Raw genomic sequence first — 27964 nt, forward strand, 5'->3', positions numbered from 1 at the left:
TGATGTTAGCAATGGCGTTTTGTTCAGACAAGAAGATAAGGATTGTCACCAAGTCAAGATGTGGCCACCCACTCAACAATTAGTCATCAAATCAATAGTTCCAAATTTTGGCCTATGAAAGAAGGCATTTGCCATGCATTTAGGCATCTTGGTTTTCAGATCAAGATCATTTTCTTGCTCTCTTTCTTTATATTTTTATAATGCTTAAGTTTTGTTTATATTAATCTCTTGTTTATGCTTTTCATTTCCTTTCCTTTACTTAGTTAACTTATATCTTATTTATGTTCTTATCTTGTTTATTTATGTTTCTCTTCTTCATTATGTTTAGCTAAGTTTATTATGTCAAGGTGAAAAGGTTACCCTAATGGTGTAAGAATAAGTATAGTATAAACTCAACATGGACTTTAATGTTTGATACTAACATGTTTTGTATTTGTTATCTTATTCACTCTTAATACTTTGCTTGTTAAATGGTTAATCTAGATTTATGTTGTATAACCTTGGTACAACAAATATTTGGCACTTTCATAGCCCAAACCATATGGTATAATCGACACCTGTGCTATAAAAGGAACTTGTTTGTTGTTAACATAAGTTATAATCATGAATACCTGACAACATTTACAAATATTAGCATTCTTCGAATAAGATAACTAATGTAATCATGTTAACAATTTATAATCCGATTGGAACCTCCTCTGTGTGTGGTTTCCAGTTGCGTAATAAGAGTTTATACTATACTTGTTTGAAATACCATTAGTGGATCCTCTAACCTTGACAATTGTTTTTATCATTGTTTAATCCTTATATCAATATCACATCTCAAAGCTCTCTTCAACTTATTATTATTATTATTATTATTATTATTATATAGTTAACCTCCTTGTGGTTCGATCCTGATCTTGCCGGGTTATTTATTACTTCGACACTCCTACACTTGGAAGAAGATATCAATCTTTTGGTCGTGTCAGCTGATTCTGCTCCCTTACATTTCCCATTAGAGTAGGCTGGTTGGTTACCTCTAACTCCCTCTTAGCATAGGCCGACCTTATTGAAATTTTTGTTGGGCTTTACATAAATGTTTTTTAGGAAACCAAAGGTTTTAGTACAAATTTAGAGGTCAAATTGGTGTTTGTTTTTAATAAGTGAGTTTTAGGAATTCAAGTGATCTCCTAGTAAGATGACCAAATGCTTAAGAAACCTGGAAAAATAACCAAAAACCATTCAAACTAACTTTGAAGCTAAGCTTTAGTTGGTTGAATAATGATTCACAATTTAATTTGGTGGAAACTATTTTGCATGTCCAACTAATTACAATGTATGAAAGCAAAGCTTACTGATCCTAAACACATGCATTTAAGATGATGAAAGACCATATTTGATAATCCTTTCATGATACTTGAAAAATATCCTTTGTGAGTCCTTGTTGAACTTAGTAAATGTTTCTTGCAAAAGAACCTTGACTTGGATCACACCCCACACCAGGAGCAAGTATGAGGATTATAAAAGCAATTAAACCTTGGAATTATACATCCTCAATGATCAATGAAAAAAATCAAAAGTGCCCAGATGAAAAGCTGAGGGGCATGTAGAGATTCAAATATTCAAAAAGGTCGAGCATGCCATGTGATGGTGATGATGATGATGCTCAAAACCAAATGAAGAAAACAAATAAAAGTAATCCAAACCCAACACTAGAGGGCATATAAGATAAATCCCAAGATCTGAGAGGCCATCATGAAGAATAAGGGAAGGCTTGAGAATGAGTGCTAGTGATCCTTAATCCTAAAAGCCCTTAAACACCTCTTTGAGCTTGTAAAAATCCTTTTCTTTCATAATCAAGAGCCAAGACCTACATTACATGTCTGATAGTCTTTTCTAATCAAAGGCATTTAATCTGTGTTTGTAAGCGAAGCTCTCCCGTATAAAATGAGATCTTCAAAAGATTATGGTCATACTTTATTATTCATATAAGTAGAATGAATGCTTCAAAGATTTTCTTTTCTCTGAAAATCTCGAGTTGAAACTCAAGCCTTTTTTACCAACAAATCTTAAAAAGAGAAAGTCACCTCACATTTTTAGTAAAGGAAAAGCATGCACCAAAATCTAGATTCAACTTTAATAAAACTCTGTCCAGGTGTCGCTTGAATTTTTCAAAACAAATTTACTTTAAACTTGCATCAAAATGGTTTTTGCATTTGGAAATAGCTTTGAAATTCCAAAGATTTTATGTGATATCGATCTTTTATGAGAACCAAACATTTTTTTGCAAAAATCATCCTTGAGAAAACCTAATCAAACAAAACAAGATAAAGTGCTTGGGGGCATGATCAGGTTAAGGGCAATTTAAGAAATCCAACAAGATTGGCTACGTAACTCCTTTTCTAATAAGATAGAAATAAGAAGCAAACTATTTATAATCCTCGAGAACTTAAGAGATAGCTAGAAAGCTATCATAGAGCAAGTATGTTGAATACTTAATGGTGGTCATAACACCATACTAGTGGTAGTTATATAATTATAGTAACAAGTATGAGAGTCTTGAGAGGTCACAATCAATGAGACAAGTGCTCAAATAATGGGATAGGCCAAGATCATTTAAGCTCATCAAATGAGCATCCCTTTCATAGAGATCAATTCCACAAGTTATAGCTTGAGTAGACCAAAATAGAGGAGCCATGAAAACCTGCTACAATGATTGAAACTTTGAAGACATAGAGTCCATGAAGAAAGGGGACCTATATTTATCAGGTAAAAATACATGTATATTAACCCCCAAATCATTGCATTTTGATCCTTGCATGGAGTCCAAGAAAAATAATCCTTGACAAATTCATTTTTTTTCCAGCAAAGGAAAGTTATTGGAAGTTTAGGTCCTACCAATATCGGGGTAGAGAAAGCCCAACTTTCATCATACGAGATCATGAAATATTTTTTAAGTTTATGTGAATGTGATTTTGAAGCATATCTTTTCGAGTGCGCTTTTAAGCCACTCACTTTTAAATAACATCTTTGAAATTATCAATTTTTTAGTACACCTTTGAGCCCTCGCCTTTTAGATAGTATGTTTTTTAGCCCTTATCTCCTTTGAATAGTGTTTTTGGCACTATCACCTTTTTAACTATGTCTTTAAGCTCTCACCTTCCAGATAGTATGCTTTTTAGCCCTTATCTCATTTGGATAGTGATTTTGACACTATTAATTTTTTAGTGCTCTTTTGAGCCCTCGCCTTTTAAATAGTGCATTTTTTAGCCTCTATCTCTTTTAGATAGTGTTTTTGGCATTATCAGCTTTTTGAATGTGCCTTTAAGTCATAACCTTCCAAATAGTGTGCTTTTTAACCCCTATCTCTTTCACATAGTGCTTTTTTGTAAACCCCGGGAAATAAATGTTTGTGTAAATTACAAACTAAACAAATGGGAAATAAAAGTGAAGAAATTCATGTACAAATTTAAATAAAACAAAAATTCAAAAACTTTCGGATTTAAATTTCCAGACAAAATATTTCGAGATATTATAAATTTAACCCAAAAATATTGAGGGTTGGATTAAATTAAAGAAAATGAATTGAACTAAACTAAAAAGTTGAGGGGTGAAATTATAAGAAATGAAAAGAGGTATAACTTAATTACAAGAAGAAAAGATGTGGGGGCAAAAATAATACACTTAAAGGAAATGGAACCTAAGTGCAAATAATAGAAATTATAGGGTATAAATACCCCTCTTCCTTACTCATCAAAAATTTGCAGCAACTATTAAGAGAGAGTGAGGGAGTTTTTGAATTGTTCTTGCCAAATCAAGAGAGAAGCACTAAAAATTCCAAGAACTCATCCAAGATTAAGGGTTTATAAGTAGAATAAACAGTTATGGGCAATGGATTAACAAGAAATTTTAAAGGTAGAGAGAGAAGGGAGGGTCGACTTTCATTAAAAAAAGGGGGAGTCGAAAATTTTTGGCTGGTTAAAGATTAAAACCTTGATTCTTACCAGGTAAAGAGTTATAAACATGGTTCTATAGGTCGTTTTGAATTCGATTGTGAATTGATGCCTTAGTGTTGAATTTTAATTAGGGTTTTTAGACTTGAATCGTGGAAAATATATTAATTGTTAGAATTAAGTTAATTTATGTGTTGTATATGATTAGGGGCATGAAATCATGATAATTCATCAAGAAAATGTATGGGTAATTGAGTTGGGGGTGGCCGACCATATGAAGAGCAAAGAGGGAAAGGGGGAAATTGTGGTTTTCCTTATTGAATTTATTATAATAGGTTGTTTTTTATGTGAATGTGTATGTGAATTGAATGAAATTAGCATGAAAGGAATGAGGGAACTCTTAGTTCCTTAAAGCTATACTTTCAACCAATTATACATCAAATGGGGAGGATGTTTAATTTGATATATTTAGCTTGATGACGTGTGTTTAATTGTATCAAAATGAGAAAAAATACATGTTGAAGTAGCAAGGATTGTGTTTAGAAGAATATTATTTGGAAAGTTAGTAAAATCGATAAAACATCCTATTTTGACATTAAGAGGAACGATTGAAATAAATAGAGTAAATTGTTTCTTAAAAGATATTGTTGACACTCTTATATGGTATGTGATATGGCCAGGGGTTGAAATAAAAGAGGGAAAGTTGAATTGTGGATGTTGCATGTAAATGGAAAGGTTGACGAATCTAGATAGGTTCATCTCCTGACTTTTATAGAGAATTCGGGTAGGAGGATGAGGAAATTAGGATCAGGTTCATTTATAGGAATTGTAGTTTTGGATGTTTAATAACTAAGAAAATTGATCTTACTCAATTTGGAGCTATAAAACTCCAGTTATGAGTCACCAACCGAGACTGAGTCATGACAGACCCTATAGGGCAGTAGGTCTGATTCATTGATGAGTAATTTTGAGTGTCTTGGGGATAGAACTGGGTTCTCCTCCCTTCAGGGTACTTGTAGCCCTGTATCTTATCTTTCCAACGAGACCAATTTGCTTGAAACAGAGTCCTAGAACTTCAAAAATAGTCAAAAATCTTAGGAGAGGTTGGAATGCGACCTCTGCTAGCAGATTCGGGAAGTCACTAAAGCGACTATCTAGACACGTTAAGGGTGAAAATTAAGGTCTTTTCCCTTCTGGGAACATGTGATATTACATCTTACCTTCGAAAAGAAATTAGCCATGTTCGAAATGAAAATTTATAATGATAATTATGGTTGAACAAAGAATGACAATATTAATGGGTGCAATGACAAAAATGTAAGATATAAAGAAATGAATAATTGAAAGAAGGACCTATATTGGTTGTTAATATGGTTATTATGAAATGTATCCTTGAATGAGGATAATTTATGAGATATTCTTGTGATTACAAGAGGGATCACAGGCGTGGTGCATCAGCAGCAGCAACGGAGCACGAGTAGAGCTTCTACTGCAGGTAGGTAATCCGCACCTATGCTTCTTAGTTAAATTTCATGATTTAATATGTTATTGAGGTGAAATGTGAATTAAAGAATGTTAGATATTATATGAAAGAATGAAAGTTTGCGTAATGATATTGTTATTTCAGATAGTATCCCCAATGTATATGTGTTTAAGATGAATGGTCTTTCATGTGAATTGCCAAGTGATGGAAGTATCGCTGACATAGAAAATATAAGAAGTGTGATATGTGGCATGGACTAGCATACATTTAGTGTATGTTAGGATCCCGAGTAAGGGGACCACCATGCATCGATGCCTATGGGGCATGGACTAGCATATATTTAGTGTATGTTATGATCCTGGATAAAGGGATCACCATGCATCAGCTAGCATACATTTAGTGTATGTTAGGATCCCGGATAAGGGGATCATCATATATTGACTAGCATACATTTAATGTATGTTAGGATCCCGGATAAGGGGATCGTTATGCATCGACGCTTATGGGGTGATGATGATACCGGTGAAATTGGTATTGATAATGTGTTAGGTAGAAATAGATATGGTTGATTTTATGGAATCTTGAATGGAAGTTGGAAATGGAAGTTGGAACAGTTTTAGTAGTTGAATGAGAAAGAGTTCCAATGGAAACAAAAAGGGAGAAGTGAATAGAAGAAGAATACATGTCTACCTTTTAAAATTATTGGATATTTGTGTTACTATACTTATTGTGATATTCATGTTTCAATAATATGTATTTTGTTTCAGGACCATCGCATACACGGCAGAAGTAGATTCTAGCTTTTGTTCACCTTTTGTCTTGTAGCCTAGGGAATATATCCTTGTAATTTTGTAATATTGAAACATTTGTATAACTTAATTTGTATAATTAATGTTTAAACTTGAATATATGAACTTAACTCTGAAATTCATATAATCATGTTCCATGTATGCGTGTTTATCTCATTTATCTCTCTATATTGATATTTATTGTTCAATGTATGTTATAAATATTATGGTTTAGATGATGATGATGTTTGTGGGTTTGAGACCCAGGATGATTGGGTTGTGATTGAGTTATTGAGATGTGGGATATTAGAAGTGTAAACATGTTATATGTCGATAACTTGAGACCTCCCAGTATAGGGAAGACTCTGTTGAAATTTTGGTAGAAATTTCAGTAGACTTTTATATGAAAACTATATAAAGTTTTTTGCCCTGTTTGCTTGTGTGTTTAGAGGTGATTTGTTCCAGAAAAATTAGGAACATTACATTTGGTATTAAAGCTCAGGTTGCTATTTCAGAGACTGAAATAATGATATGCTTTTGAAATGTGTTTCAGGAAGGTTAGAACAAGACAAGGAGCCAGGACTGATCCATCCCCAGTTCGGGGAAGTGACCAGAGTTCTTATTATGAGAGTGATCCAGCTTGGGATCCCTTGGCAGACACCTCCTCTCATGTACCTGCAACATCAGTACACTCCGAGAGGGGCGGGTCAGTAGGACTTTGAGATGATTTGGAGTCTCGTTAGGTAGAGGTATCATTGCCCGAGGCATTAGATAGACAGGGGGAGATAGTGTACCACCACTAGTGGTGTCGATAGCTGCGTCAAACCCAGTTTCAGATCTTGCTTTTATGGATCATATAGTGAGAGCTGTAGCAGCAGGGATGGTAGCGAGAGCCTCTAGTACAACTCCTAGACTAGGGGGAGCAGTCACCATAATGCAGTGGGTGAAGGGTATGCGAGAGATGAGTTGTGTGACTTATTGTGGGGAGAAGGATGCAGAGGTTGCTACGCACTAGCTTAGGAAAGTGGAGAGAGTTATAGATCAAACAACTCCTAGACTAGGGGGAGCAGTCACCATAATGCAGTGGGTGAAGGGTATGCGAGAGATGAGTTGTGTGACTTATTGTGGGGAGAAGGATGCAGAGGTTGCTACGCACTAGCTTAGGAAACTGGAGAGAGTTATAGATCAAATGCAGGTGCCAGAGGAGTTACGGGTGGATTGTGTGACTCAGCTATTGACTGAGAGTGTCCACTCTTGATGGGAGACCATTAGAGAGAGGGGATCAGGGGAGGTATTGAGATGAAGGGACTTTCATGAGGAGTTTGAGGAGAGGTACTATTCTTGGGTGCATATGAGGGTGAAAGAACAGGAGTTTTTGGATTTAAGACATGGAGATTTGATAGTTCTAGAATATGAGAGGAGATTCCAGGATTTAGCAGTTTTTGCCTCCACTTATCTTCCTACGAAGTGCCATAGAGTAAAAAGGTTTCATCATGAACTCAAACAAGAGCTGAGGGTAATATCAATAGCCATGTAGTTTCAGTCTGTTCGGGATTTGGTATGGGCAACTCAGGGTATAGAGAGGGTGATAAGGGATGCCCTGAAGCTGGTGGTTGAGTAGAGTTAGGTGACTGGAGACAAGACAAGAGATTTTGGGTTTTTGACTAGGAGACCTCCTCTCCCAAAGAAAAGGAAGAGTGGACAGTCTTTAGGATAGTTCCAGAGGAGAGGTGGGAGTTTCACCCTAGGGGGTAGCTTAGGAGGATCTAGATAGGTTGGTAGAGGAGGATCCTAGGGAGGATAGGCTAGACAAAGAGACACAGCTGCTGGAGGGTCTACAAAGCAGAGGGGACCCGTGTATCCATTTTGTTAGAGATATGAGCAGAGACACTCTGGAGATTGTTCTATGATGTGGAGGAGATGTTATATTTGTAGATAAGAGGGGCATCAATGGAGATAATGCTCGTATTTGGGTAGAGGCTGTTATTATTGTGGAGACACGAGTCATAGGAGGAAGGATTGTCCCCGTAGGGTTACAAAGGGAGCCCAGGGCTAGAGGACTGATGTTCAGAACCCGCAGCAGTTAGTTACAGTCGATCATCCTGCTAGACCTACCCAGTTAGTGACGAGTGCTACACGAGAGAGGCCCAGATTTCAAGAGGGGAGGACTCATTTCATTGTAATTAATGTAAGGTATTTGTGAAAACCCTTATGCCACTAGTCGTGCCTTACATCTTAAGATTTCATTTTTCTCATTTCATCTTCAAGTGTTTGGACTACAGGTTAAAAACTTCATGTTTCGCTAATGAATTTAATTTTATCTGGATTGTATCTTTTCATTTTGGCCAACTATTTCTACATCGACATTCTTTGATAGATTTAGGCTCAAGGTCCTCATTTCACTAATGATATCAAATGATATATTATATGAAAAAATGTTGTCACAACCATCTCATTTTGGTTCCATCTTTTTTTCATAAAGACAACTTATTGATATCTCTTTCTTTTTACTATTTTTAGGTACCTGAACCTGTTATAGGGTTTTATGATTAATTTTGTCTACATCCTTAAGAATATTTTCCTCCTCAATAATGACAACTTGATTATTTGCTTCTTCTTTTTTCTCTTTTCTAGGATTTTTATCTTTTGAATTGGTTGATTTACCACGCTTCTAGCATGCCTTAAATTCATTTGCTATAATTTAAACAAATTATCCTATTAGAAATTTAATCGTAACTGGAGCATTTATAGCTAGTATATGAGATTTGGTTACTCCCTTTAGGTGAATACATCTGGTAGCTTATTTGTTATGTTTTGCAAGTGAAATATCTTTTGAACTTCTTGTTCACATTGCTTTGTACAAGGATCAAAATTCAATAATGATAATGCATTTCATGTAATATCTTTATCCAATTGTTTAATTTCTCCCCTCTGAAAATGTAGTCTTATCAAAATGACAATCGACAAATCATGTTGTAATGAATCACTTATTAAGGGTTCAATATATTTAATTATCGACGGGGACTCAAACCCAATATATATTCCTAACCTCCTTTGAGGACCCATCTTTGTACAATATGAAGGATAAATTGGAACATATACAACACAACCATATATTCTTAGATGGAAAATGTTTGGCTCATGATCGAAAACCAATTGTAATGGGGAGAATTTATGATATGATGTTGGCCTAATGCATATAAGTGTTGCTACATGTAAAATAACATGTCCCCAAACATAAATAGGGAGTTTTGTTCTCATGAGAAATGATCTTGGAATTAACTGAAGGCGTTTAATAAATGATGTAGCAACATTTTGAGTATGAACATGGACAACAAGATGTTCAATGTTTATCTCAAGTGACATGCAAGAATCATTAAATGCTTGGGATGTGAATCAGTGTTGTCAAGACGAATTGTCTTGATTATATGATCTAGAAATTGTGCTCACAATCTAAAAGTTTGAGGAAGTAATCTTGCAAACATCAAGTTACGAGTTGATAATAAACACACGTATGACTATCTTGTAGATACATCTATTAAAATCATAAAATATATGTCGCGGTAGCACAAATTAATTACCCTCGCTTCAAACACAACACAAAAAATAGTATAGAGCAAGCAAGGGGTCGATCCCACGGGGAAGATTCAAGTCAGATTTTTATGCTAAATGATATGCAATTTGGGGGGGTTTGGATGTTATCTAGGTTAAAGCAAAAGAAAACAGAAAACTATCAAATGAAATTTAATAAAATCAGAAAATTATCAAGAGAACAAACCTTGGTCACAAGCACACATCCACCTACAGAAATCAGAACTGATCATGGAAACGAAACATCAATTTATATTCTAAATATTTATCTCTTCTTAACATTGGTTAGTTAACGGATCCGCCGTATAACTAACCTTAACCATCAAACAACCACAGTGTTCGCACTAGTAATTTAATTCAATGGCAGCAACTAGATAAGTTGATTAATCAAGAAAACATAATTGTCGCAGTCTATGTTTGATTTGATTGAATGTTCTCCCTAAGATTAATAACATAGATCCGCCACAATTATTAAACTCAGTTGCTTCACAAGTTCATATACCACAACTCCGGTTTTGATATCAAACTTAGCAATAGATTGTCTACAATAATAACTTAGAGTCTGCTCTAGCAATTAAAATAAACAATCATAGGAAAATAAGCATAGGAGAACAAACATATTCATCATATAAACTGAAAAGAAAAGGTAAAATAAATCTCACAGTTCTTGAAATCCGAAGGTTTCCGTGTCTTTGCAACCAAGAACAAGTGTTTAGCCTTGCATGTTTGTTGAACAACTAATCAAAAAGAAGGAAGAATGTATAATTTCGTGTTTCTTAGAGGAGGGGGGCATTTTTCTCCTCTTGGCTGGCTGCCCCCCTTCTCTTCTCTCATTCATTTTATATCCTAGGAAACCCTAGGTCTCTATTTTACAAAATAGTCCTCCATTAAGTAGATTGTTTACATTTAAGTACTTCAATAACTATTTTCCTAAAAACGGAGAAATAGCCTTGCATGAAATCTTCAAGCTTTGACTTAGAGGAGCTTAATTGCTGAAATAAAAACTTGGATATTGGTTTAGATGCTTCGAAATGTAATTTGGACTCGTTTCTTCACGAAACCTGTTTGCTGGCAGAATTTAGATGTCATCTTTGAAAAATCATATCTCCCTCATATGACATCGTTTTTATCTGCAATTTGGAGAGTTTATAGACCTTTGAGTCATGACTCCAAAAAAATTGAGTGTGCATCGATTGGACTTCTTTAGCTCCAGATATTCAAGTTGGAATGGCCGAAGGTCAACATTGGCAGATTGCGAGATTTGACTTTGAAGGCTGCGATTTCCATGCTCTTCCTTATTATATTTTCTTGCCTTAGATGTCCAGAAAGGTATGGATGTTAGCTTTTTAATGCCACTTGAATCACTTCATTTCAACCTGTAGAGCTCATGCTCTGCACAAAACATCAACTGAAGGTCAAATCTGCCAATTATCTCCAATTTACTCCTTTTTGCATCTTTCATCCAAAAGTGCCTTCAAAACATAAAACAAAGAATATCAATGCATTTTATATATAAAAACATAGGCAAAACACTAGTTTAATATGGGTGAAACTATCGAATAATATGGTTGCATCAAATACCCCCACAGTTAGCTCTTGCTCGTCCTCGAGAAAGGATAGGTAAAATCAAATTGAAGTTAAATTAAATTAAATCACTATGACTAATCTTCTAATCTCCCATCAATATCCAAGAATATATGCATTATAAACAAGAACACAATTAAGAAGGATAAAGAGTATAAATTTTCATGAATTTATTTACATGCAAACTTCAAAATTCAATTAATCGTCGGGATTTAAATGAAATCTATGTCATGCCAAAGTGATAGGTCCTCTCATTGATATACACTCCAACACTCACGTGTTTAAGGCTTATTTGTTTAAATCTCTCAAATTCAATCAATGAATATGTTCTACCATAAGTTTGCTCTTCAATCTCATCTCCATTACTAACATATTACAAATAATGCATGAATCAAAAGGTCTTATTTTCTGGTTGTAATGGGGCTAAGGTTAAGGTGAGGTAAAAGAGAGTAAAAGAAAAGGTTCAAACCAAAGAAAGTAGAGCATTCTGAAAAATGATATTTCAAACAAGATATTCCATCAAAGCGCATAAATTTTCCATCTTTAATCACCAATGCTTAACTTCTTTTGATTTCAAGCTTTTTCAACATAAAATCTTAAGAACATAAAGGAACACTTTTTTCTTTTTTTTTTTTCTTTTCCTTTTTCTTTTCTTTTCCTTTTTTTTTTTTTACCTTGGGCAACTTTGCCCATCTTTTCATCAAGCATCACTTCTTCTTTCTTTTCATATAATTTCCAACCATAATTCCATGATATATCATAAGTATATGCTCTACTAATCCTTGGCCAGGGGAAAAGGAAAACATATAAAAAGTTAAGGCTTATACATGGATAAAGCAAAGAAAAGATAAACAAGCTCAAAGGGGGCTCACTAAGGATAATATGCTTTAGGTTGACTTTTTGGCTCAAATGGTTAAAATTCCTAATGCCTTTATCATCTTCATGTATATATGTAATGTGAATGTAATCTCAACAAGATATGAAGCAAGTTCTAGAGATACATATCATTGAAAAAAGGCACAATAAAAGAATATAATGTTGAAGGCTCAAAAGCTTGCATTGGTATAACACTATAAAGTCAACATGACATATTCTCAAAGTCAATCCCTAAACCAATTAAACCTTAAAACTTGCATGCACACTCCTTCATTCGATTCATATCTCCATCTATCTCAATTAATTCTTATATGTAATACTCACATTCTCATAAACCAATAGGAGTTCAAAAGATCAAACATAGAAATTTTTTTTTTTTTGGAACAACAAAGAAAACCAAAATAAGAAAACCAACATTCTCCCAATACCCCCACACTTAAAACACAACATTGTCCTCAATGTTGAAATAAAAGAAAAGGAATATAGGAGAATGACAAAAATAAAGTAAAATGCGAAAAATAAAAGATTAAGGAAAAAGAAAGCAAATCTGTTTTTTTTTTCTTTTTTGTGCTGGGTTGCCTCCCAGTAAGCGCTTTTGTTTTATGTCATTGGCTCGACATGTTGCATGCTCATTCTTCATAGATTGGTTCAGCTAACTCCGCAGAAGCGGTGAGTTCTGTCATCCAACCTTCATAGAAAGGTTTCAAGCGATGCCCATTGACCTTGAGTACTTTGTTGGTTTCTAAACTTGTAATTTCAACTACACCATAAGGAAAAACATTAGAAACAACAAAGGGTCCAATCCAATGAGAGCACAACCTTTCAGGAAAAAATTTCAAACGCAAATGATAAAGAAGGACTTTGTCTCCAACATTAAACTCTTTTCTTGTAATCATTCGGTCATGGAGACTCTTAGTCTTTTCTTTATAAATCCTTGCATTCTCATAAGCATCATTTTGTATTTCTTCCAACATAATTCCAATCTTTTTGGGCACCAAAAGGATAGGCGTCACCCATTCACTGTCCATGATGGGGTGAATGACTCCTGTATCATGGGGAACAGTTTGCAAAGCTTGCAAAGCCAATGCTGATTCATGCACATTTTGGGAAACACATATATGCCTCTCCATCTCTTCTATCTTGGTAAAATCATAGTCATAGCTCAAAGCTACGCTTAATCCATCCTCACTATCAAAATCACAAACTTGTTGCGCACACTTATCAACTTGGTCATAACATGTGATAGAATAAACATTGCTACAAGGATAGGTCATTGCATCATGAAAATTAAATTCAATTTTCTCATCTCCTACCTCAATAGACAAAGTATCCTTACCACAATCAATTTTTGTATTGGCAGTTTTCAAGAATGGTCTCCCAAACAATATAGGAGTGTTGTTTGATGAATCACAAGAATCATGTTCCATATCAAGAATATAAAAGTCGCATGGAATGACCAAACTATCAATCTTGACTAGGACCTTTTATCACACTAAATGGGTAAACAAAACTACGATCCGCAAGTTGTATTATAATGCTAGTTTTATTCAAAGACTCAAGACTAAGAGAATCATAAACATGTTTAGGCATAACACTAATGGATGCACCTAAATCGCACAAGGCCCTTTTGAAACCAGCATTACCAATAACACATGGGATAGTAAACGCACCTGGGTCTTTTTGCTTCAAAAGCATATTCTTTTGAACAATAGCAGATACAACTTCACCCATACTTACCATTTCATGACCTTTTAGTTTGAAAGCTCTCTTGGTAGTACCAACTCCTTCAAGAATTTGGCATACTTGGGAATTTGCTTGATAGCATCAAGCAAAGGAATGTTGAGTTCTACTTTCTTGAAAACCTCTAAAATCTCTTTTTCTTTGTCCTCTTTCTTTGACCTAGAAGAACTCACAGGAAAAGGTGGAATTGTTTTAAAACTAGAATTCATTGAGTGAGGAGTTACCTTTGGAGTGTTGGTCGATGTTTCAGTTTGTGGAGGAGGAGGATGTTCCTTCTTTGTACTCAATTCGGTTTCTATCTCTTCTTCTTCCTCCATCTCAATTTGTTTCGACCTTTTCTCTTCAAATTCTTTCCCACTTCGCAGCATGATCACACTAACATTCTCTATTGGATTCAATGCTTGGGAGGGCAATTTTCCATTCATTTGTGCTTCCAATTTCCCCACACTTGAAGCTACTTGCCCCATTTGCTTCTCCAAGTTGTGAATACTTGACCTTGTTTCCTGTTGAAAAGACATGACATTTTGTTGCAAGGTCACAGTGTTAGAAGCCAAAGTTTTCATCATCTCACGAAGATCATCACTGGATGACGACCCCATAACATTGGAGTTTGTGAATGGAGGGGGTTGTCTTGCTTGATAATTCTGTTGCGGCTGAAATCCATGGGGATGGAACTGTCGGCCTTGATTGCCTTGTTGAGGTAGGTTCCCATAATATAAGTTTGGATGATCTCTCCATCCGGGATTGTACGTGTTGGAAAAGGGATCATATTTACGCTGGGACTGTCCGTTGAATCCTCCATCAACTGCATGAACCTGTTCAATGTAATCTTCTTGCATTGTTGGGCACATATCTGAGGTATGTCCTTGTAAGGAACACATGCTAAAAACTTTCACTTGTTGTACATTTCCACAAGCCAAAGAACGCACAAGAGAAGTAAGATCATTAACTTTATTTTCAAGGTTAGAAATACTTACCTCATTTACTCGTTTGCTTATGAAGTCTCCACGCATGCCAAATTGTTTCGAGTTGGCTGCCATGTTTGAGATTAATTGGTGTGCAGCCTCGGGTGTCTTATCTACCAATGCCCCTCCACTTGCAGCATCAATGATACTATGGTCAGTAGGCATCAATCCTTCATAGAAATATTGAATGAGCAGCTGATCGGGTATTTGATGATGAGGGCATTGAATGCACAGTTGCTCAAATCTTTCCCAATACTCGGAAAGTGTCTCTCCATGAGATTGTCGAATCCCACATATTTCTTTCCTTATGTTGGCAACTCGAGATGCTGGGAAATACTTTTCAAGGAAAATCTTCTTCATGGCATTCCAAGTTCCAATGGAACCTGGGAGAATAGAGAAAAACCATGTCTTTGCTGCCCCTTTCAAAGAGAAAGGGAAAGCTTTCAACTTAACTTGTTCTTCATCAACTCCATTCGGTTTCATGCCAACACAAACCATATGGAACTCCTTGAGATGAGTATGAGGATCTTCTCTTGCAAGACCATTGAATGTTGGTAACAAATGTATAAAACCAGATTTGAGCTCAAAGTTTACATTATTGTCAATGTTTATGCACAATGGTTGATTTTCCATGTTAGGAGCAGCAAGCTCCTTGAGTGTTTGTTGTCGTGCAACCGCCATGATGTTGAGGCGAGCTTCCTTTCTTAACCTGCGTAAAGTGCTTTCTATTTCAAGATCAACCTACACTTGAATTTGATTAGTAGAACGGGTCACAGGCATAAATCGCTAAGAAAACTCAAAACAAAGCAACCCACACAAGAGATAAAAAAAAAAAAAAACAATGCAAATTATATGAAAATCCTACGCTAGAAAACTAAAACTGCCTAAAAACCTTAGAAAACAGTGGAATTTGGCCTCGATAGGGTGGGGCTAGTGGATATCACTAGTCCTGTTCATAACGTCGTTTCCCTTAAGGAAACAAAAGGTCGAAACCTAATTCCACCAAAAATTCTGTTTTGAACAGTACCGCTGCCGCAAGTGAACAGTACCGCCGCAAGCAAAAATTTTGTTTCTCTTTTTTTTTTTAATCATAGAAAATAAAAATAACATGATAACCACAAGAATCAACTAAAATTACCTCCCCGGCAACAGCGCCAAAATTTGTTGCGATGTCGCGGTCGCACAAATTAATTACCCTAGCTTCAAACACAACACACAAAATAGTATAGAGCAAGCAAGGGGTCGATCCCACGGGGAAGATTCAAGTCAGATTTTTATGCTAAATGATATGCAATTTGGGGGGGTTTGGATGTTATCTAGGCTAAAGCAAAAGAAAACAGAAAACTATCAAATGAAATTTAATAAAATCAGAAAATTATCAAGAGAACAAACCTTGGTCACAAGCACACATCCACCTACAGAAATCAGAACTGATCATGGAAACGAAACATCAATTTATATTCTCAATATTTATCTCTTCTTAACATTGGTTAGTTAACGGATCCGCCGTATAACTAACCTTAACCATCAAACAACCACAGTGTCCGCACTAGTAATTTAATTCAATGGCAGCAACTAGATAAGTTGATTAATCAAGAAAACATAATTGTCGCAGTCTATGTTTGATTTGATTGAATGTTCTCCCTAAGATTAATAACATAGATCCGCCACAATTATTAAACTCAGTTGTTTCACAAGTTCATATACCACAACTCCGGTTTTGATATCAAACTTAGCAATAGATTGTCTACAATAATAACTTAGAGTCCGCTCTAGCAATTAAAATAAACAATCATAGGAAAATAAGCATAGGAGAACAAACATATTCATCATATAAACTGAAAAGAAAAGGTAAAATAAATCTCACAGTTCTTGAAATCCGAAGGTTTCCGTGTCTTTGCAACCAAGAAAAAGTGTTTAGCCTTGCATGTTTGTTGAACAACTAATCAAAAAGAAGGAAGAATGTATAATTTCAGGTTTCTTAGAGGAGGGGGCGTTTTTCTCCTCTTGGCTGGCTGCCCCCCTTCTCTTCTCTCATTCTTTTTATATCCTAGGAAACCCTAGGTCTCTATTTTACAAAATAGTCCTCCATTAAGTAGATTGTTTACATTTAAGTACTTTAATAACTATTTTCCTAAAAAAGGAGAAATAGCCTTGCATGAAATCTTCAAGCTTTGACTTAGAGGAGCTAAATTGCTGAAATAAAAACTTGGATATCGGTTTAGATGCTTCGAAATGTGATTTGGACTCGTTTCTTCACGAAACCTGTTTGCTGGCAGAATTCAGATGTCATCTTTGAAAAATCATATCTCCCTCATATGACATTGTTTTTGTCTGAAATTTGGAGCGTTTATAGACCTTTGAGTCATGACTCCAACCAAATTGAGTTTGCATCGGTTGGACTTCTTTAGCTCCAGATATTCAAGTTGGAATGGCCGAAGGTCAACATTGGCAGATTGCGAGATTTGACTTTGAAGGCTGCGATTTCCATGCTCTTCCTTATTTTATTTTCTTGTCTTAGATGTCCAGAAAGGTATGAATGTTAGCTTTTTAATTCCACTTGAATCACTTCATTTTAACCTCTAGAGCTCACGCTCTGCACAAAACATCGACTGAAGGTCAAATCTGCCAATTATCTCCAATTTACTCCTTTTTGCATCTTTCATCCAAAAGTGCCTTCAAAACATAAAACAAAGAATATCAAGGCATTTTATATATAAAACATAGGCAGAACACTAGTTAAATGTGGGTGAAACTATCGAATAATATGGTTGCATTAGTTGTCAAGATGAATTGTCTTGATTATATGATCTAGAAATTGTGCTCACAATCTAATAGTTTGAGCAAGTAATCTTGCAAACATCAAGTTACGAGTTGATAATAAACACACGTATGACTATCTTGTAGATACATCTATTAAAATCATAAATATCTAAATGGTCTATATTGGGAGGTAAGCCCACAAATATCACCTTGAATATGTTCTAGAAATCTTGGGGATTTAATCCCAACTTTAGCTAGTGATGGTTTAATAACCAATTTGCCAGCATACAAGTATTCTTTAAATTAGAGAATCTTCTGATTCTTTAATGGATGGCCATAAGAATTCTCAATAATTCTTCGTATCATTATTAATCTAGGATGGCCTAACTTGTCATGCCAAATAATAAAATTATTTGTTTTATTGAACTTCTGGTTCATTATTGCATTGGTTTTAATTGTACTAATACTTGTATAATACAAACCTGAAGATAAAATGATAATTTTTCCAATATTTTTTTTAGTAGAGACATTTGATACAATATGAAGATATTTATCATTTTCATTGGTAGTTTCAATATAGTACCTATTATGATGTATATCCTTGAAACTTAGTAGATTTCTTCTTGATTTCGTAGAAAATAAAGCATTATCAATTATAAATCTTGTTCCTTTAGAAAATATTATATTGGCTCTTTCGGAGCCTTCAATCATGTCTATTGAACCTGATATTATAGTTACTTTTCTTTCATTATTCTCATATTTGAAAAATATTGTTTATACCTTGGAATGGTTTGCATTGTTGCACTATATGCTAAGTATATATCTTCACCACTAATATTGGACTCATTTACAGTATGATGCAAATCCATGTTTTCTTCATGAAAGGAAATAAATAAATAATAAGTTCATAAAAAGACATAATTCTTAAAGTTTATATGACAATTATTATAACACAATCATTTATATTAAACATGTAACGACCTGGAATTTCCATGTAACTTTCATATTTCTAATCATCATGTCTAAGTATAATGAGGTAATTTATTTTTTTTAGCATTCTATATAACAATACATCCCATTATTGATTCTTTGATTTACCAAATTTACAATAGTGTTTTCCTCTATAACTTATACATTTTCTCAGTTCTTTTCTTATCCTTTTGAGTAATACAATATCAAATAACTCTATTACATACAAGCAGTAGCCTTCGGCCACCCACCAGTTCAATTGTTTCTCTATTTGATTCTTTCACATTGCTTCTCACAATTCATCTTATATTCTTTCAATTTTTCATTTACTTAAAACATACGTGTGATGGACACACACACACACACACATAACAAAAGAGATGCAATAACCAAATGTTAGAAATACAATCATACCATTTAGAATATTTCAAGGTGAAGTTATTAACACAATTTTAAGTATTCATAGTACATAAAAATAAGTATCTAACAAAATTATAAATAATGAAACAATACAATCAATGTTGGCCCACTTCGTGACATAGAATTGCAACATATATAGCATTATAAGAGTTATTAGTTGTCAAGAAGACTTATGCTCATGATTTTTTTATGAGCGAAATGAATCATTATGTCTATTAGCACTTTTAACAATCTTGCTCAAAACATTCAACTCAAGTTTAATAATATCTTAACTCATATGACAATACTCATGCTCATCATTGCAACTAAAATAACATTACAAATTTAACATCTAACCATAAAATACATGTACATGGTTTTTCATAAGGAAGGAGAACAATATGTTTATCCATAATTCTTTTAGTATCGATTACATCATATACATATTGAATTACACACTAGTTGTTATGGTGTCTAAATTCATATATGTCACTTTCGACATTGCCTTTACAATTAATTATGTAATACATTCAAATCTAAGGTTGCCAACTATACATCACCATATAGCAACTCATTTACTTAATTTTTGATTCTCCAATCAATAATTAATATTTCATTTCCTTAGTTACTGATTTTCTTGGGTACAATTCTTGAAGTAACCACATGTATTATCTTATGTTTACTCGTCACCATCACCGCTTAACATAATTTGTTTGTAACATTACCATATTTACTTTGACTTAGTAGTACATCAAATGGTATCATGTTTTAAGTTGCTAATCAACCCCCCTGTCATATACATTTTTAAGAATCGGTTAATGGTCTTACACAATGGTTTCCATTATACAATCAGGGATAGTTTCAATGGATTTCATTATTTGAAAACAACAACACCATGGTTTCTACTCACTGGAAACAACAACACAATGGTCTTCATTCAAAACAAAAACAACCACATGAATATTCTTTTTGTTAGGAACAACTAAGAAGTAATTTTCTTTATCATTTTTCAATTAATAGTTACCCTATTGAACCTAGATTTATCTATTTTTTACTCAGGGTTTACAAAATAAGCTAATATGAAAGGAACAAACCAAAATACATTGAAATATACTAGCATAAAAGAAACACTCCCAAAAGATTAGCTTAATTTTAAATTTTGTCATTCTTATATTTAACTCACTAATTATTATCATTACAAGAAATATCAACTTTCTCACCAGTATGCTTAAAGAAATCGGTAATATCATGGTGTGTCATATCCAAAAGGTTAAAATAAATATCATTATTATCTTGATATGGGTGAACAAAATGTATTTCTATGTCCTCCTTTTCTTTCAATGAGGACTAATATAAATGAGTAAGATGTTTGGTCCTACGACAAGTACGTGACAAATGCTCATTCATTCCACACCTATAACAGATATTTGATATATTTCTTGGTATCTTTTCTATGCATATTCTTCCATTTTCTTGTTTCTCTTTATTCTAAGAAGGTTTGTTAGAATTGTTGTAAATCCCAAGAAAAGGGGGGGCTGGATTAAATTAAAGGAAATAAACTAAACTAGAAAGAAGTGGGGGCAAAACAAATACACTTAAAGAAAATGGGGCCTAAATGCAAATAAGAATAATTATAGAGCATAAGTACTCCTTTTCTCACCAAAAACAGATCTGCAGATAACGTAAAGAAAGAAAAGATGGAGTTTTTATATTCATTTTTACAAATCAAGAGAGAAACACCAAAACTTTTAAGGGTTATAGGTAGAATAAACACTGGTGGGAAAGGGATTAACAAGAGAAATTGAACAAGAAGAGAAAAGGCGAGGGTCGGCTGTCATTAGAAAGAAAAGGAGGGATCGAAACCTTGATTTGTACCGGGTAAGGTATTCTAAATCTGCTCTTATGAGTCATTTCAAGTCAATTATGAATTGATGCCTGGATGTTAATTTATAGATTTGAGTTCTTAGACTTGAATTGAGGAAAAAGTATGAGTTGCTAAATTAAAAAACTTCATGTGTTGTATGTAAATGGAAAGATTGACGAATCTGGACAGTTTCGTCTCTTGACTTTAAGAGAGATTTTGGGTAGGACGATGAAGGAATTAGGATCAGGTTCCTCATAGAAATTGTAGGTTTGGATGTTGGCTAACTAATGAAATTGGTTTTGCTCAATTTGGAGTTATAGAACTCTAGCTATGGGTCACCAACCGAGACTGGGTCATGACAGACCCTATAGGGTAATAGGTCTGGTTCGTTTATAAGAAATTTTGACTGCCTTAGAGGTAGAACTGGGTTCTTCTTCCTTCAGAAAACTTATAGCCTCATGTCTTAGCTTTCCAACAAGACTAATCTCGCTTGAATCAAAGTTCTATAACTCTAGATATAGTTAAAAATCTAAGGAGAGGTCGGAGAGTAACAGTTCAATATCTAGACAGTAACAGTTTAAAAATGAGACAGTAACAGTTCAAAAAAAAACGAGACAGTAACAGTTCAAAAACGAGACAGTAACAGTTCAAAAACAAGATAGTAACAGTTCAATATCTAGACAGTAACAGTTCAAAAAAGAGACAGTAACAGTTCAATGTCTAGACAGTGACAGTTCGGGATATATATATATATATATATATATATATATTAGAAATGATAACTGTGGTTGGACAAAGAATGACAATATTAATGGGTGAAATGAGAAAAATGTAAAATATTAAGAAATGACTGAAAGAAAGACTTATTGGTTGTTGATATGGTTATAATAAAACATATCCTTGGGTGAGGAAAATTTATGAGATAAACCTGTGAATTTCAGGAGGGACCATAGGCGTGGTGCAGCAGCAGCAGGGGAGCACGAGTAGAGCTTCTATTGCAGGTAGGTGAATCGCACCTATACTTCCTAGTTAATTCCATGATTTATTTATATTACCAATGTGAAATGTGAATTACTGAATGTATGTGTATTCAATATGGAAACTTGTTGTGTGAATTGCCAAATGATGAAATTATCACTGACAAAAAAAATATGAGAAGTACGATTTGAGGCGTAAACTAGCATACATTTAGTGTATGTTAGGATCCCGGGTAAGGGGATCGCCACGATTGGACTAGCATACATTTAGTGTATGGTAGGATCCCGGGTAAGGGGATCCCCATGTATGGACTAGCATACATTTAGTGTATATTAGGATCCCAGGTAAGGGGATCATCATGTATTGGCTAGCATACATTTAGTGTATGTTAGGATCCCGGGTAAGGGGATCACCTTGCATCGACTCCTATGGGGTGATGATGATAATACTAGTGAAATTGATATCGGTAATGTGATAAGCAAGAATAATCATGGTTGATCTCATAAAGTCTAGAATGAAGGTTGAAAGCGGCAGAGGGAACAATTATTAATAGTTGAATAAGGAAGAGATTCTAATAAATACTAGAAGGGAGAAGCAAATGAACTATGAATGCATTTTACCCTGTTAAAATTGTTAGATTTTCGTGTTGTTATATTTATTGTGATATTCACCTTTCAATAATATGTATTTTGTTTCAGGATCATCGCATGCACGACAGGAGTAGATCCTAGCTTATGTTCCCTTCTTGTAATCTAGGTTCTAGGGAGTATACCCTTGTATTTTGTAAACATGAAAATGTTGGTATAACTTAATTTGTATAATAAATGTTTAAACTTGATTGAATGAATTTAACCCTATAGTTCATATAACCATATTTCATGTCTATGTTTTTATATTTATTTATTTTTATCCATCCGTAATGATATTTTGTTATATAATGCATATCATAAATATTGTGGTTAATAGAGTGAGTATAAAGGTGGAATTGAAACCCAAGATGATTAGGTCGGGAATTAAGTTATGAGATGCGAGCTATTAGAAGTGTAAATAGATTCCATGTCAATAACTTGAGACCTTCCGGTATAGGGGGGACTTTGTCAAAATTTTGGTAGATTTTAATACGAAGACCAAGAATATAGATATATAAAAAAAATTAATTACTCTGTTTTTCGATTGACATGAGATTGTCATTTTATCCTGGAATGGGGGATGTTACAGTTTGTTATCAGAGCCCAGGTTGCTATTCTGGGGACAAGAATAATTAGATGATTTTGAAATGTGTTTCAGGATGGTGAGAACAAGGCAAAGAGCCAGGACTGATCCATCCCTAGTTCGGGCAAGTGACCAGAGTTTTCATAATAAAAGTGATCCAGACTGGGATCCCTTGGCAGACACCTCCTCTCATATACCTGCAACATCACTGTACTCAGAAGGGGGTGAGTCAATGAGACTTCGAGATGATTCGTTGTTCCGTCAAGCAGATGTATGTATCTATGCCCGAGGTATCAAACAAACAGGGGGGAGATAATATACCCCCACTAGTGGCACCGGTAGCTGGATCAAACCCATTTTCAGATCCTGCTTTTATGGAACAAATAGTGAGAGCTATAGCAGCAGGAATGGTAGCGGGAGCCTCCAATACGACTCCTAGAGCAGGGGGAGTAGTCACCATAGTGCAATGGGTGAAGGGTATGAGAGAGATGGGTTGTACAACTTACCGTGGCGAAGAGGATGCTGAGGTTGTTGGGCATTGGCTGAGGAAAGTGAAAAGAGTTATAAATCAGATGCAGGTGCCAGAGGAGCTACTAGTAGATTGTGTGACTCAGCTACTGGTTGAAAGTGTCCACTCTTGGTGGGAGACCATCAGAGAGAGGAGATCAGGGGAGGTATTGAGATGGAGGGATTTTCATGAAGAGTTTGAGGAGAGGTACTATTCTTGGGAGCATAAGAGGGAGAAAGAACATGAGTTTTTGGATTTGAGGTAGAAAGATTTGACAATTTTGGAGTATGAGAGGAGATTTCAGGATTTAGCAGCTTTTGCCTCTACTTACCTTCCCACAGAGCGCCACAGGGTGGGTGGAGAGGTTCCATGATGGACTGAGGCGACAATTAAGGATGATATTGATAGCCATGCAGTTTCAGTCTGTGCGGGAATTGGTATGGGCTGCTCAAGGTATGGAGAGGGTAATAAAGGATACCCCGAAGCTAGTGGTCGAGCAGAGTCAGGCAATGGGAGCTAAAAGGAGAGATTTTGAGTTTTTGACTGGGAGACCTCCTCTCCCAAAGAAAGGGAAGAGCGGGCAATCATTAGGACAGTTCCATAAAAGAGGTGAGAGTTTCACCCCAGGAGGGAGCTCAAGAGGATCTAGACAGGTCAATGGAAGAGGAGCTTCGGGAGGACACTATAGACAGGGAGTCAAAACTGCTGGAGGGTCTATAGAGTAGAAGGGACCAGGATATCCATTTTGTCAGAGGTGTGAGCAGCGACACCCTGAAGATTGCTCTGTGATGCCGGGGAGATGTTATATTTGTAAAGGTGAGGGGCATCAATGGAGAGAGTGCCCGCATGTAGGTAGAGACTGTTACTATTGTGGGGACATGAGTCATAGGAAGAAGGATTGTCCTCGTAGAACCACTGAGGGAGTCCATGGTCAGAGGATTGAGGTTCAGAGCCAACAGCAATCAGTGACAGTTGATCGTCCTATCAGGCCTACCCAGTCAGGGACGAGTGCTACTCGTGGGAGGCCTAGAAATCAGGAGGGGAGGACTCAGGGTCGGGTATATCACATGACCTACGAGGATGTGGGAGTTGTACCCGATGTGGTGGCAGGTACTTTACAGTTAGATACAATGCAAGTTTATGCTTTAATTGATCCTAGAGCTAGTCATTCCTTTGTATCTTATAGAATTGTGAATAACCTCCATGTGTTATCTAGTAACTTGGGTGTAGGGGTGACGGTTAGTACACCTCTGGGAGAGAATATACATATTGATGATATTTATAGAGGGGTAAAACTATATATTGGAGGATTAGAGTTGAGGGTAGATCTTATGCCGTTAGAGTTATATGATTTTGATGTGATTCTGGGCATGGATTGGCTAAGTAAACATAAGGCACAAGTGGATTGTTTCACCAAAACGGTGACAATCCAAGGAATAGGTGATAAAAGAGTAGTGTTTAAAGAGGAAAGAAAAGTAATTCCAAGTTGTGTAATCTCAGTCTTGGTGGCTAGAAAATTACTAAGGAAAGGTTGTTTTGCTTGGTTAGCCCATGTAAGAGAACTGGAGAAGGGTAGCATAGATTTGGCTAGTATTCCTGTTGTGAGGGAGTTTCGAGATGTATTCCCAAAAGGGTTGCCTGGATTACCTCCAGTTAGAGAAATTGAAGTTTCCATAGAAATTATTCCAGGAGTTTCTCCTATAGCCCAGTCTCCTTATAAGATGGCACCTATGGAATTGGTGGAACTGAAGGTTCAGCTTCAGGAATTGTTAGATAAAGGCTTCATCCAGCCTAGTAACTCGCCCTGGGGAGCTCCAGTATTGTTTGTAAAGAAGAAGGATGGCACCCTTCGTTTGTGCATTGATTATCGTCAATTGAATAAAGTGACGGTGAAGAACAGATACCCACTCCCACGAATAGATGACTTGTTTGATTAGTTGATGGGTGTTAGAGTGTTCTCTAAGATAGATCTGAGATCTGGATACCACCAGTTGAGAATCAAGGAACAAGACATACAAAAGACTGCCTTCCGAACCCGTTATGGGCATTACGAATTTTCGGTGATGCCTTTCGGGTTAACCAATGCTCTGGCCATGTTTATGGACTTGATGAATTGGGTGTTTCGGCCTTAGCTGGACCAATATGCGGTTGTATTTATTGATGATATTTTGGTATATTCAAACTCTCACTTGGAGCAATCTAAGGGTTATGTTACAGACTTTAAGGGAGAATCAATTATATGCAAAGCTGGATAAGTGTGAGTTCTGGCTCAAGGAAGTAGTATTTTTAGGCCATGTAATATCCGCAGAAGGAATAATTGTGGATCCAAGAAAGGTTGAGGCCGTGTTAAAATGGGAAAGGCCTACCAACGTGATAGAAATCCGAAGTTTCTTGGGTCTTGCTGGATATTACCGGAGGTTTATTGAGGGGTTCTCCACCATAGCATCACCTTTAACTAAGCTGACTCGCAAGGAAGTCAGGTTTGTTTGGTCGGAAGAATGTGAACCGAGCTTTCGAGAATTGAAGGAGAGGCTCACTTCTGCTCCTGTGTTGGCCCTTCCATTGGGGACGGAAAGGGTTTGTGGTACATAGTGATGCCTCAAAAAGGGGTTTGGGATGTGTATTGATGCAACATGGGCGTGTGATTGCTTATGCATCAAGACAGTTAAAGTTGCATGAGGTGAATTACCGGTTCATGACCTAGAACTTGCAGCGGTGGTGTTTGCCTTAAGAGTATGGAGACATTATTTGTATGGGACACAAGTTCAAATCTTTATAGACCATAAAAGTTTGAAGTATTTGATGTCACAGAAGGAGTTGAACATGCAACAGAGAAGATGGGTAGAGTTAATAAAAGATTACGATTGTGTTATTGACTACCATCCTGGTAAGGCTAATGTAGTAGCTGATGCCTTAAGTAGAAAGGGAAAAATAGTGATGATTGATGTGGAGCATAAGGAACAGGAAAGTATAGTGGAGTTAAAGAAAATGGGCTTGCGGCTAAGTGTAGGGCCCGAGGGATCACTGTTAGCTCAGTTAAAGATCCGATCTGTGCTTCGAGACAAGGTCTTGGTGGCTCAACAGGCAGATGGGAAAGTAAGAGAGATCAAGGAGAGGGTAAAGAAGGGTATAGAGACATCATTTCAAATGTTATCCGATAGGCTAATAGCTCGTAGATGAATTTATTTGCCTGAGGATAAGATTTTGAAAGATGAAATATTAAGAGAAGCTCATGAATCTCGATTTGCTACTCATCCTGGGAGTACAAAGATGTATAGGGATTTAAATGAATACTACCGGTGGCCAAATATGAATAGGGAAATAATAGAATTTGTGTCGAACTGTGGGATCTGTCAACAAGTAAAGATAGAACACTAGAAACCTGCAGGGGAATTACAGTCATTATCAATTCCGGAATGGAAATGGGAGGATAATTCTATGGATTTTGTGACGGGATTACCTAGAGGAAAGAAAGGGAATGATGCCATATGGGTGGTCGTGGATCGACTAACAAAATCTGCTTTGTTTTTGCCTATGAAGATGACTGATTCGGTGGATAAACTGGCGAAATTGTATGTAAATGAAGTAATCAGACTTCACGGAGTGCCGGTTTCAATTATATCGGATCGGGATCCAAGGTTCACATTGAGATTGTGGTCTAGCTTACAACGGGCAATGGGGACAAAATTGAATCTGAGCATGGCATTTCATCCTCAGACGGATGGTCAATCCGAAAGGACCATTCAAACTCTTGAGGATCTCCTGAGGTCCTATGTGTTGGAGTTTGGAGGGATTTGGGAGGATCTCTTGCCATTGGTGGAGTTTACTTATAATAATAGCCATCAAACTACTATCGATATGGCTCCTTATGAAGCATTGTATGGGAGGAAATAAGACAGTAACAGTTCAAAAATAAGACAGTAACAGTTCAATATCTAGACAGTAACAGTTCAAAAACGAGACAGTAACAGTTCAAAAACAAGACAGTAATAGTTCAATGTCTAGACAGTGACAGTTCAGGATTTAAACAGAAACGGTTAATATATATATATATATATATATATATATATATATATATATATATATATATATATATATATATATAAGAAATGATAACTGTGGTTGGACAAAGAATGACAATATTAATGGGTGAAATGAGAAAAATGTAAAATATTAAGAAATAACTGAAAGAAAGACTTATTGGTTGTTGATATGGTTATAATAAAACATATCCTTGGGTGAGGAAAATTTATGAGATAAACCTGTGAATTTCAGGAGGGACCATAGGCGTGGTGCAGCAGCAGCAGGG

The 27964-nt window shown here is 35.7% G+C and overlaps 1 pseudogene; it reads left to right on the forward strand.

Moving 5' to 3' along the window:
- The window catches only part of LOC112325047 (uncharacterized), a 49715-nt pseudogene extending 22880 nt beyond the window's left edge, over positions 1-26835 (forward strand).
- The last annotated feature ends 1129 nt before the right edge of the window (positions 26836-27964 follow it).

The sequence above is a fragment of the Populus trichocarpa genome, chromosome 18, assembly GCF_000002775.5.
Source record: "Populus trichocarpa isolate Nisqually-1 chromosome 18, P.trichocarpa_v4.1, whole genome shotgun sequence".
Lineage (NCBI taxonomy): Eukaryota > Viridiplantae > Streptophyta > Magnoliopsida > Malpighiales > Salicaceae > Populus > Populus trichocarpa.